Consider the following 12,987-nt stretch of genomic DNA (forward strand, 5'->3'; position numbering starts at 1 on the left):
TCCAAAACCGGTAGTACAAGTCATAAGTTCTACAGAGTGTTTGCTAGAAAACTTTTAAATATAACTGTCTAGAAATAAGAATAAACAGTGCAAAACGAAAAGTTGAAGGTGACTCCGAAGCCTGCGAACGCAGCGGCAGGTTTACCTTAAGTCTCCGCAGCAACAGTCCACGCAGCTAGCTAACGAACAATTACCTGGATCTGCACAAAATAAAATGTGCAGAAGAGTAGCATGAGCATACCACAGCGGTGCCCAGTAAGTATCAAGACTAACCTCGGTGGGATAGTGACGAGGAACAGTTAAGACACTCACTGGTCTAATAAACTAAACAGGTACAAGTATATGAGCAGCAGAAGTATGATGTCTACATAAAGACTATGCAATATGGCTCACAGTACAGTAATGGTAATAAGGAAGAAAACAACCACTGTCAGCGAAATATCATGAAAATGACATAGAAAAATGAATGGAACTCAACCTAAATCCAGAATCACAAATACACCAAGGACAAGTAATAACGCAGCAACTACAACCGCTTTTACATCAGGTTTTAGCCAACAACTTCACGAGGTACCGAACCTCAGACAATTTACAAGTCACGGGTCTCAATACCTGAACCCTAACACTTGGCATCATGTGCCCTCATAACACCTCATAACCGCACTGACGACTCACGTGCCAATAGAGCCATTCTCACATAGAAGGCAAGTAAACAAGGGTGAGCATCTATGCTCAACAATATCAAGAACACCTCTTATCCGATAAGAGTGCTTAACTACGTGTATGCTTGTGCAAGTGTCCTACCTAGTCCATATCAGCAAATAAGCATAAGAAAAAAAGAACGGACATCACGTAGAATATTTTCTCACAGCTTTCACAAGATAAAGCTCACACAGGTATGTATACCACATCACAAATATCAACAACAAGAATGCCCCCAGGCCACAAATCATCACAAATCAATCCCTCACACAACCCACCTTGTCTCGCCACGTGTGCAATAGTAACATAAATGCCCGCCTTGTCTCGTCACACGTGCATAATAATATTCCCACCTTGTCTCGCCACATGCGCAACCCCCCCTCCAACACACACACACACACACACACACACACACACACACACACACACACACACACACACACACACACACACATATATATATATATATATATATATATATATATATATATATATATATATATATATATATATATATATATATATATATCCCGCCTTGTCATGCCACATCTACAAATATCAATGGTAACAATAGCACGGCAGAAACCTCGTGCAATCCCATAATAACAACCGCATGGCAGAAACCTCGTGCATCACAACAATAACAAGTACAACAGCAATAATGACAATAATACAAAGTACGACAAGTAAATCAATTCAAGAACTTTAATTCACAAAGAAACGGTAGAATCAATTCATAAGGAATAACGACAGTAAAGAATGCTAGGCGAAAAGAGAACAGCTCAACAGAGGGAAAACTAATGTGTAGCAACGATCCCACAATATACACTTCAACAACAGGGAAGCTAACACGAATCAAATAATGCCAAATAAAATAAGTCGACTAAGATATAGGATATCTAAACTTCTTTTAAGGTTGAGAAAATTACGAAGGATATTCAACAATTCAATTAAGGATAAGCAGCGAAAAAATAATCATAACCTCAATTAAGACTGAACAATTATAGGATAAAATAATATAAATTCCAAATAAAGATAAACAGTTATGAAAAGATAGCATGGCTATAGAAGAGTTAACAGTTTCAGTTAAGGCACGTATAAATCAAGTAACAATAACAGTGGATCATGAAGCAATTGATTCTAATTAAGCAGGTAGATGTGAATCTAGTAATTAAGATATATAATCATAACAAGAACAACTGCATATTCAATAAATACAAGGACCTAAGAACCCTAAAAGGCCAACTTCCCACAAATAAGTCTGTGCACGCACTCGTCACCTCGTGTACGCGGATTACAATCAACATAGAAGACTCAAATCCTAAGGGGAAGTCTCCCACACAAGGTTAGGCAAGATACTTACCTCAAACCAAGCTCAAACAATCGGCCACAATGCCTTTTTCACGAATATCCGACTCTGAATGGCCCAAATCTAGCCAAACACAACTGCATAACATGAATACAACAATAATAGACTCCTCTAATCAATGAAATTAATATTTTAACAAAAATTTTGAAATTCGCCCTAAAAAGTCGATCCGGGCCCACATCTCGGAATTGGGTAAAAATCATAAAATACGAACACCCATTCACTCACGAGTCCAACCATATAAGAATTACTCAAATCCGACCACAAATCCCTCTTCAAAATCCAAAATCTTTATTGAAGAAGTTCTTCCAATTTTTTCCCATTTCAACCCCAAAAATCCGAAATTAAATGGAGAAACAACTATAGATTAATGCAATAAAACCAAATTCGAGTAAGAAATCGTTACCCACAAGATTCCTCTGAAAATCCCTCAAAGAATCGCCTTCTCCCGAGCTAAAAATAAAAAAATGGAGTGAAAAATGAACTAACCCTCGATTCCAACCCCTTTCTGCCCAGCGATCCTCGCACCTGCGCCTACTGTACCTGCGGTCTAACCAGTCGCACTTGCAGAAGTCACTAACTCCCACAGCCTCCATACCTGCAAGCCTTCTGCGCATCCGCGGGCATCGCAGATACAGAACTTCCTCGCACCTGCTACCCCAGGCCAACTCTCAATTCTTGCATTTGTGCTTCCATCTCAGCACGTGCGAGTCCGCTGATGCGCACAAATTCTCCGTACCTGCGGAGACTGCCAAGTCCAGCTCTTCTCACACTTGCGCCTTCATCTTCGCACCTGCGACCATTGCACCTGCGCCCAACGTCCGCAAGTGCGATTACACCAGAACTCAGACCTCCCCAAAACCATGAAAATCATCCGCAACTCGTCCGAAAAATACCCGAGGCCCTCGGGACCCCGTCCAAATATACCAACAAGTTCTATAACCTAACACGGACCCACTCGAGGTCTCAAATCACATCAAACAACGTTGAAACTACGAATCGCATCATGAATCGAACTTATAAATTTTTAAATCTTTCAACTTCTAAAACCCGTGCCGAAACCTATCAAATCAACCCGGAATGACGTCAAATTTTGCAGGCAAGTCCCAAATAACATAACAGAGCTGTTCCAACTCTCGAAATCGCATTCCGACCTCGATATCAAAAAGTCCACTTCTGGTCCAAATCTCCAAAAATTCGACTTTCGCCAATTCAAATCTAAATCAGCTATAGACCTCGGATTTACAGTCCGGACACGCTCCTAAGTTCAAAATCATCCAACAGAGCTAATGGAGCCGACGGAACTCCATTCTGGAGTCGTCTTCACATAGTTCCGACTACGGTCGGAATCCTAAGACTTAAACTTCCGTTTTAGGGACTAAGTGTCCCAAATCACTCTGAAACATCCGGTAATCGAATTCAACCACGCATGCAAGTCAATACACATAATATGACGCTGCTCAGGGCCTTATGCCGCCGGACGGGATTTAAATTCTCAAAATGACCGGTCTGATCGTTACAAAAAGACCAAGCATATAGAGATTGATTGTCACTTTGTGAGATATAAGATCAAAGATGGCAAGATTAAGACTCATCACATAGGGACAAAGGAGCAGCAGGCAAATCTATTGACTAAAGAACTTGGAAGAATACAACATGAATATTTGTTGAGCAAGCTTGGAGTGCTTAACATTCTACACCCTCCAGCTTGGGGGTGAGAATATGAGAGAGTATGACAGCTGGACAAGTTAGTGGACAAGTTAGTGGGCAAGTATGTCAGTGAACAGTTAGCCAGTTGTCACTAGTTAGTTAAAGTAGTTGGCATTGGTTAATTGGGGATTAAGTTAGTAGGGTGATCGTGTAAATATGTTATGTATATCAGATTTTGTAATTACATTTTCAATATACTAGAAAGTTCCTCACTAACTATTCTCTCTCTAATGTTCATCTTCTTCTCTCAAACTCAACTTACTCGTTTGGGCTTCAATTAATGGAGGATGAGTTGTGACTGAAATCAGCTCAACTCACTCTTCACTGTATTTATGTTTTGTCGCAAATTTACTCTTGATATTTTTGTTGTTGCTTTTTAATTTTTGAATTTACTCTTGGAAAGTTGTTTGTTGCTTTTTGATTTTTATATTGGATCTACTTATGCACTCGAAATCTTCTGCTATTTTATTTAATTAATTTTGAAAAGTCTCCTTTTTGTGGTTTATGTTATATTCTGAACATATATATGCGTACTAGACACTTTCAATTTTGGAACTATAGAAAATAATAATGTATTCCTAAACGAGTACAATTATTACTGTATTGCATTGTTGATTTAGTAAAACAAGATGAGTGGAATTCACGTACGAATTCTGAGTGCAAAAAGCTAAATAAATAATCTTTACTTTTTTTAATTCCGGAATTTGTACATGAATTCCATTTGGATTACTATTATTTTTTTTAAAAATTCGGACTTTATTATAAGGATAGCTATTAGAAATTTATTAAGAAAGTCGTAAAGATTGTAGGGAAAAAAAAAAGGATTGCTGCAAAATTTCTGGTTTCAGACTTCACTATTACAATATCCCTATTTAACAGTCATTCATTATAAAAGTCAAGTTTTTCTCAGAACTGATCTTTTATGTTATATTCTAATATGTATATCCTCTATAACAGCATTCACTATAGTATTAAAAAAATATCGGAATAAATCCGGCTATTATAGAGAGGTTTCACCGCAGAAGATTTCCTAATAACGCAAAAATTAGTTCATTACACATCATACCTATCTAATTAAGTTTAGTTGTTCAACTTTTCAGGTAAGATGATATCTACTCATTTAAAGGATAAACACTATGTGGAGATGTGGTGATAGTATCTAAATTTATGTTGGGATTTTAAGCTTGTGTAGTTTATAGAGGGTGAATGAGAAATGGAGAAAAAATAAAATATTTGAGTTTTCCTCCTTGGTAAAGGGACATTATCCCATATTGGAGGAAGAAAAGACTTTTGATGTGTATATATATAATTGCTCTTCTTTTAGCTTTTAAAGAGTTAAGAAAAAGGCAAGCCTCGCGCCGTAGTGGTCGTCGCTCGCTCGGCCTCGGCTTTGGCTTCGAATTCGAATTTGGGGTCAGGCCCGTCTTCTTCTTCTTTTGCACAAAAATTCCAGTGTGTTTTACAGCTTTCAAGTGGCTCGCTGTTTACCGGCGTTTTTTGGTACCAACACTCCGGTGAGTTAAATCGTTCTATCCTGGGAGGATATATTCCAGTACCTCGAGTACTTGAGGGGAATAATTTCCTTAAGGACACACTGTGTATTCAGTAACAAATATTACTAACTTTCTGTTTTGTTTATATATTTTAAAAAATTTAATGATTTAATTGTTTATTACAGCAATACAGATTTATAACAATTTATACAAAAGTTTTGGTTACTTTTACGTTTGATATATCTATGTCTCGTCTTTTTACTTGCTCTTCTGATATTCTCGTACAATAACTTTACTGATATAATGTCAACAGTAACTATATATACACACACGTCCTTAAATTTGAAAAAGTCTGTGCAACCAAAGTTAATGTGCAAAGCTAGTTTGGGCATTTTTAGTTTCATTTTAAAAAAAAAAAGTGATTGACTAATTACAATTAAATAAGATATTTAATCAAGTAGACACGGCCATTAAACTATAGAGTTATATAAACAACAATAAAATAAAAGTTGGTACATATAACACGTCTTTGACTTTGGGAAACATAAAAAACGTAGATACCTAAAGTCAAATCCAAAACCAAGAATTGGCAAGCGACTAAAACCAAATTTTTATCTTTTGTTACGTGTGTTCGAGTTGTCCATGGTTTCAAAATGAGTAATTTTCAAAAATTAATATTGTTTAGTGGTGTTGACCTGAGCGGTTTTGGTTTTGATGATTGACAAAGTAACAGATGTATGAACCAGGTTCATGGACAGTGTACACAGATGACAGGCAGAATCAAGCAAAAGGCATGCACGTGAAACGGATAAGTATAAGTGGTTATTTCTGATAATCCCTAAACGAAAAGGTTGCATATTTGATAAGAAGCATGACTCCTTACTTGAAGAGAACTCTATCCAAGATAAGGAAAGAGTTAGAAGTTGTATTCTCTTTTACAGGCGATGCACACATACTGAAGTTAAGCACGAATTGAGAGCAAACCAGAGACGTGTCTTTCTTTATTTAAGAGTGTGATCCTGAAACTGCACAAACCAGATTGAACAACCAGCTCTATAAAGAGTTTTATGTATCTTTCTTTATTTCTAATTTAAAGTATAGTAGGCGTTTTGAGTTGTATCTTTCAGCTTTCTTAGAAGCAAATTGTACTAGGTACCTGAGTTGTATCATTCAAGTTAGAGTTAACTTGAAGTAGTCGCAACAGCCTGTGGCGTGTTGCTATAAGGTTTAGAGTTAATCCTTAGGTTTGCAAGAGGTTGTAAACTCGAGTTGTATTGTTCAAGTTAGAGTTAACTTGAAGTAGCCGCAATAGCATGTGGCTGGTTGCTATAAATGTTAGGGTTAATCCTTAGGTTTGCAAGAGTTTGTAAACTTTATTGTTGGCTCAGAGTTGTAGTGAAGTATTTGGAGAAAATCCTACTGGGTAATAGGTCGTGGTTTTTTCACCTTTTAAGCCGGGTGTTTTCCACGTAAAAATACTTGTGTTCTTTTCTTTCTGTATTTATTATTCCGCAACTCTAGTATAAGAAACACGTACTATAATCAATGCACGCGAAAATTGGACACCACACAAATCACCCCCTCGTGTGGCATTGACATATAAAATATCAATTGGTATTAGAGCGGGTTATCCTTGAAGAGGCTAACACCTTAAGAAAAGATCAAAATGAGTGCACTACCTGAAAACTGTAAAGAGCAATCCACCACTAGGCCTCCACTATTCAATGATCACTGATATTCTTTGTGGAAGGAGAGGAGAAGAGATCACTTGCAGATGACTGATGGGCGCTTCAAATATGGTAAAAAGAACCACATGATCAAGAACTGTCCTATGTAGGAAGTCGAGTGGAAAAAGGAGAAATCTGAAAGAAGGAACAGAAAGAAGGAATAGGTTCATGACAAGAAGAACTACAACAAAAGGTCATCCAAAGCAATGGTTACTACTTGCAAAGATAGTTTAGACGAAGACACTGATGATAATGTTGAACAAGCTCTCATAGCAATTCGAGAATCTGAAGATGAACCTGATGAAGAAACTGAGATAAGTTTTCTGGACCTTAAGGATAAAATTAAACTCCTTTTTAAAGATAGACTATAAGAATTGTTGCTAACTTTAATTGATGAATCTAAGAATATAAGTTCGGAAAAAAAAACAGTTGTCAAAAGAGTGTAACTTTTTAAAAGTATAATGCAAAAATCTGGAAATGAACGTTTGTAAAACTGAAAAGGAAAATACTGCTTTGAAGAACCAGGTTCATGCACTTGATACAGCTGTCTTAGAACTTAGATCTGATAATATAAAGTTAAAGTTAGGGACAGGAAAAGAGATAGCAAGTGATACACAACTCAACCTAGAGGATGACTTAAGGAAGGTTAAAGATGAGCTATACAAAAAGGAAGAAAATGTAAGAGTTTTGAAAGAGGACTTAACAAAGGTTAAACATGAGTTTGATAGAATATGTAAATGGAACAGGTCCTCCAATGCACTTTCATAGCTACAAGAACACCATAGTAGCAACAGAAAGGGACTTAGCTTTGGGAACTCTGCCCCCTAAATGGGATCCTAAAAATAAGTACCTAACACTCCCTAAGAATAAAATTTGCACACACTGTGAAAACACTGGTCACTACAAGAGTGATTGTACTGCGAAAGAAAAGGCAGATCAAAAGAACAAAAAAATTATTCTAGGGAAAACTAGGCTGCCAAGTTGGGCTAAAAGGAATTTGATTCATGGTTTTGCCTATAGAAAGGGACCCAAACTAGTTTGAGTTCCTAAGACTAACTCCTGATTTCCTTTTGCAGGTCCAAGTGAAGGGGAGCAGCCAAATATGATACATGGATAGTGGCTGTTCAAAGCATATGACAGGAAGCAAGAACTAGTTACTTTTACTTGAGGACCTTAAAGGAGGTAATATCTCCTTTGGAAATGGGAAAAAAGGTGAGATCATTGGGGTTGGAAAGGTAGGTAAGACTGACTTGATAGATGGACTGAAGTACAGTCTAATATGTGTATCACAATTATATGATACAGGTAACATAGTATCATTCACATCTACCAAATGCTTTGTGATTAATCTTATCACTGACAAGATAATTTTGCAGGAAAAAAGAGTGAACAACATATATGTTGTAGATCTGTCCACACTTTCAGAAAATGAACTCACTTGCTTAACTGTGTTGGATAATGATCCCCTCCTTTGGCACAAGAGACTTGGACATGGCAGTCTAAGTCAACTAAACAAACTAGTCTCCAAGGATTTGGTGATAGGACTGCCTAACATTAAGTTCAAGGAAGATAAAGTTTGTGAGGCTTGTGCAAGGGGGAAGCAGGTAAGATCCTCTTTTAAAAGCAAGAAAGTGGTAAGTACCATCAGGACGATGGAACTGGTCCATATGGATTTTTGTGGACCAATGAGAACATTGAGCAGATATGATAAGAGATATGTGATGGTGCTTATTGATGATTACTCTAGGTTTACTTGGACATTATTTTTAACATCTAAGGATGAAGCATTTGACATGTTTACTTCTTTTGTTAGAAAAACTCAGAAACAACTAGGTAATCAACTTGCATCAATTAGGTCTGATCATGGTACTAAATTTGAGAATGCTAAATTTGCTGAATTTTGTGATGAGCATGGCATAAATCATAATTTTTCTGCTCCTAGGACTCCACAACAAAATGGAGTAGTTGAAAGAAAGAATAGGACATTGGAAGAAATGGCTAGGACTATGCTTCTTTCTAGTAAATTGCCCCATAGTTTCTGGGCAGAAGCTTTGAACACTGCATGTTACATCATAAATAGGTGCATGACTAGACCACTTGTTGAGAAGTCTCTCTATGAGTTACTTAAAGGGAGAAAGCCAAATATATCCCATCTTAGGGCATTTGGATGCAAGTGATTTGTGCACAATAATGGTAAAGACTCCCTAGGTAAGTTTGATCCCAGAAGTGATGAGGGAGTATTCTTGGGACATTCTTCATATAGTAAAGCTTATAATATTTATATATATATAAAAGAACTATGTGTATAGAAAAAAGTGTATATTTGGTTTTGATAAAACTAACATTCTTTCTGAGAGGCAGGAACATGATAATGAAGCAATTGGGTTGGTAAGAAACTCAAATGAAACCACAACCCAGACTGAAGCTACACCAGAGGAAGGAATAAGTCCTTCCACCCAGGGCAACTTGACTGGGGGAACTGAACTAAGAGGATTTGATTCTCAAACCTCTAGGGAACCTGTCCATGAACATGTTTCTCAACAAAAACACATTGAAGGAACATCTAGGGGAAGCCAGCTGGTTGTGAAACCTTACAAGTATCAAAGTTCTCATCCTATTGAGAATATAATTACTGATCCAACATCTGGAATCAAAAGCAGATCTTCTTTGAAGAATCTTTGTGCCTTTGATGCTTTTTTATCTCTTATTAAACCTAAAAATGTTGCCGAGACTTTGCAGGATGCAGGCTAGGTGAATACAATGCAAGATGAACTCAACCAAGTTTGGCATCTAGTACCAAGACCCAAGGATGGATCAATAATTGGCACAAAATGAGTGTTCAGAAATAAACTTGACGAAGATCGAACAATTATAAGGAACAAGGCAAGATTGGTGGTTCAAAGATATAGTCAAGGGGAAGGCATAAACTATGATGAGATTTTTGCCCCAATTACAAGATTAGAAGCAATTAGACTTCTTATAGCCTTTACTGCTTACATGGAATTCACTCTCTATCAGATGAATGTCAAGAGTGCCTTCCTCGATGGCAATCTAAAGGAAGAAGTGTTGGTCAAGCAATCTCGTGGCTTTGAAAGCAAAGAATATCTTGATCATGTGTACAAACTTGACAAAGCACTTTATGGTCTCAAAAAGGCTCCAAGAGCATGGTATGAAACATTATTAAAATTCTTGCTTGAGCATGGCTACAAGAGAGGTAAAATTGACAATACTTTGTTCTTAAAAGAAAAAGGTAAAGATCTCTTGGTAGTTCAGATATATAATGATGATATAATCTTTGGAGCAACTACTGATAAGTTAAGTAAGGAATTTGCTAAACTAATGGGGAGTGAATTTGAAATGAGTATGATGGGTGAGCTTAATTTATTTTTTGGCTTACAAATTAAATAAAATTCAAATGTAACTATGATCCATCAACAGAAATATGTAAAAGAGTTTCTTTAAAAAGTTTAAAATAGAAGATTCCAAAGAAATTGACACTCCTATAGTAACAACCACAAAATTGGATGTGGATGAACCTGGTTCATCTGTTTATTAGAAGTTGTATAGGGGAATGGTTGGCTCCTTGTTATATCTTACTGCTAGCAGACCTGACAGTATTTTCAGTGTAGGACTTTGTGCTAGATTTCACGCAAATCCAAAGGAGTCGCACTTGACTGCTGTCAAAGGATCTTGAGATACCTAAAAGGCACCACTGACCTCTGTCTATGGTATTCAAAGGTTGTATCCCCATATTTTATGATAACACCAGTGTAATTAGTATGACCAGAACCCAATCCATCACAAAAGAACTAAGCACATAGATGTTGGGCATCGTTTTCAAAGGGATACTTTTGAGAGGTATTGATCACAGTGGAATTTTGTGCTACTGATAAGGAAATTGCTGACATCGTCATAAAAGCTTTGAGTATGGATCACTTTAAAAGGAACATGTTAGAATTAGGGATGATATCACCTAAAAATAACCGATTCTAACTCAATTATTGGTTAGATAATTTGTGAATTTTGTGAATAATTAGATTAGATATTGCTCAGTCTCATGCTTTTATGAGTATACTCTTGTGCCATGTGCTAAAATGTCTCACTGATGTCTAATGATATTATCCTTATTTTCTTGAAAAAAATCAGTCTTACATGAGAGAACTTTCAGTGAAGAACCTGGTTCATCGAGCTTATAAGGTATGTATTCTACACTCCGCATAATTTGAAATAACTGCATTATGGATCATGAACTGAAAAGATCCCACTTTATCCCAAACTACTTTTGAACCAATCAATTACAAACGAACCAGTTTCACCAAGAGCCTTACATGCCATAATTACCAAAATTTATGGGGAAGAGTCCGACGCCTCTTCAAACTGAAACTCCCAAGATGAAAAGACTTCTAACCTCCAAAATGTTGTTGTTACACACTCAACCTTTTCATCTTTAAATTGATCTAACCTTACCCTCTCATCTCAATTTTATTTTTGAAAGATCAAAATCTCCAAAATGTCAAAACGCTCTCCATTTATCTCAAGTTTCTGAAGTGATCAAATGGCAACACCCATGAGAATCCCAAAAATTCTGAAAACCCTTTCTCACTTCCCAAAGAATCTTCACCCACACTTTCAACCACCCAAACCCCCAAGAAAAGGCATATCAAAATAATTTCACGAAAAACAGTAGCAAGCAAGAAATTGAATGAGAAGCTATAAGAAAGTCAAGCAAAAGAACCACAAAATTCTGATTATCTCGTCTGTGACTGAGGGGGAAAAATAAGTTTCATGTGAAACTGAACAGGTAACTTCTGGGTTAGAAATTTCTGATGTTGCTTCTAAAATTGCTGAGAATCTTGAAAATAGGTTTTGAAGAGAGTGAGGGTGTTGAAGTAGATGTGAGGGAAAAGGAAGAAGAAAGAGTGGCTAGATCTCCTTCACCCACTCTTGTTGGTTTGACTGAAGAAGCTGGAGCAATGATTGTATTAAGTGAAGAGATTAGTGATAATGAGGAGACTATGAATGAAAGTATATGGATAAAATCATAAGAGATATGTGAGGGTTCTAGTGTAGAAGTGCAGCAGATGGGCTGGTTAGGTTAAGAAAACGATTTCATTGTAACGACCCGGCCGGTCGTTTTGAGTATTATAGCCCCGTTTCCCAGTTTACTGCTCCATTTATACCTTATAATTGATTTATGATTTATCGAGTTAGTTGGTTCGGGTCCGGAAGGATTTCGGAGTGAAATGAGACACTTAGTCTCATAATTGAAAACTTAAGTTGGAAAAGTTGACCGAATGTGGACTTATGTGTAAACGACCTCGGATTCGAATTTTGATAATTTCAATAGCTCCGTATGGTAATTTTGTACTTGGGAGCGTGTACGGAAAATGTTTAGGAGGTCCGTAGTGGAATTAGGCTTGAAATGGCGAAAGTCGAATTTTCAGAAAGTTTGACCGGGGGTTGCCCTTTTGATATCGGGGTCGGAATCCGATTATGAAAATTAGAATACCACCGTTATGTCAATTGTAACTTGTGTGCAAAATTTGAGATCAATCGGACGTGATTTGATAGGTTCCGGAGTCGTTTGTAGAAACTTGAAATATCAAAGCTCATTAGGCTTGAATTGGGGTATGATTCATGGTTTTAATGTTATTGGATGTGATTTTAAGGCTCGATTAAGTTCATATAATATTTTAGGACTTGTTGGTATATTTGGTTGAGGTCTCGGGGGGTCTTGGGTGAGTTTCAGATACTTAACGGATCGAATTTGGATTTGGAGGAGGAGCTGAAGCAGCTGGGCATCTGGTGTGATCGCACATGCGCGAAAAAGGGCCGCAGGTGCGAGGGATTAGTCGCAGAAGCGGAAATGCATGGGCTGGCCAGACACCGCGGGTGCGAAGACAGCATGCGCGAAGAAATCACCGCGGGTGCAGAGTTTTTCCGCGGGTGCGAAGACCGCAGGTGCGAAGAAATCACCGTGGGTGCG

This window comes from Nicotiana tabacum, chromosome 15 (genome assembly GCF_000715075.1).
Source record: "Nicotiana tabacum cultivar K326 chromosome 15, ASM71507v2, whole genome shotgun sequence".
NCBI lineage: Eukaryota > Viridiplantae > Streptophyta > Magnoliopsida > Solanales > Solanaceae > Nicotiana > Nicotiana tabacum.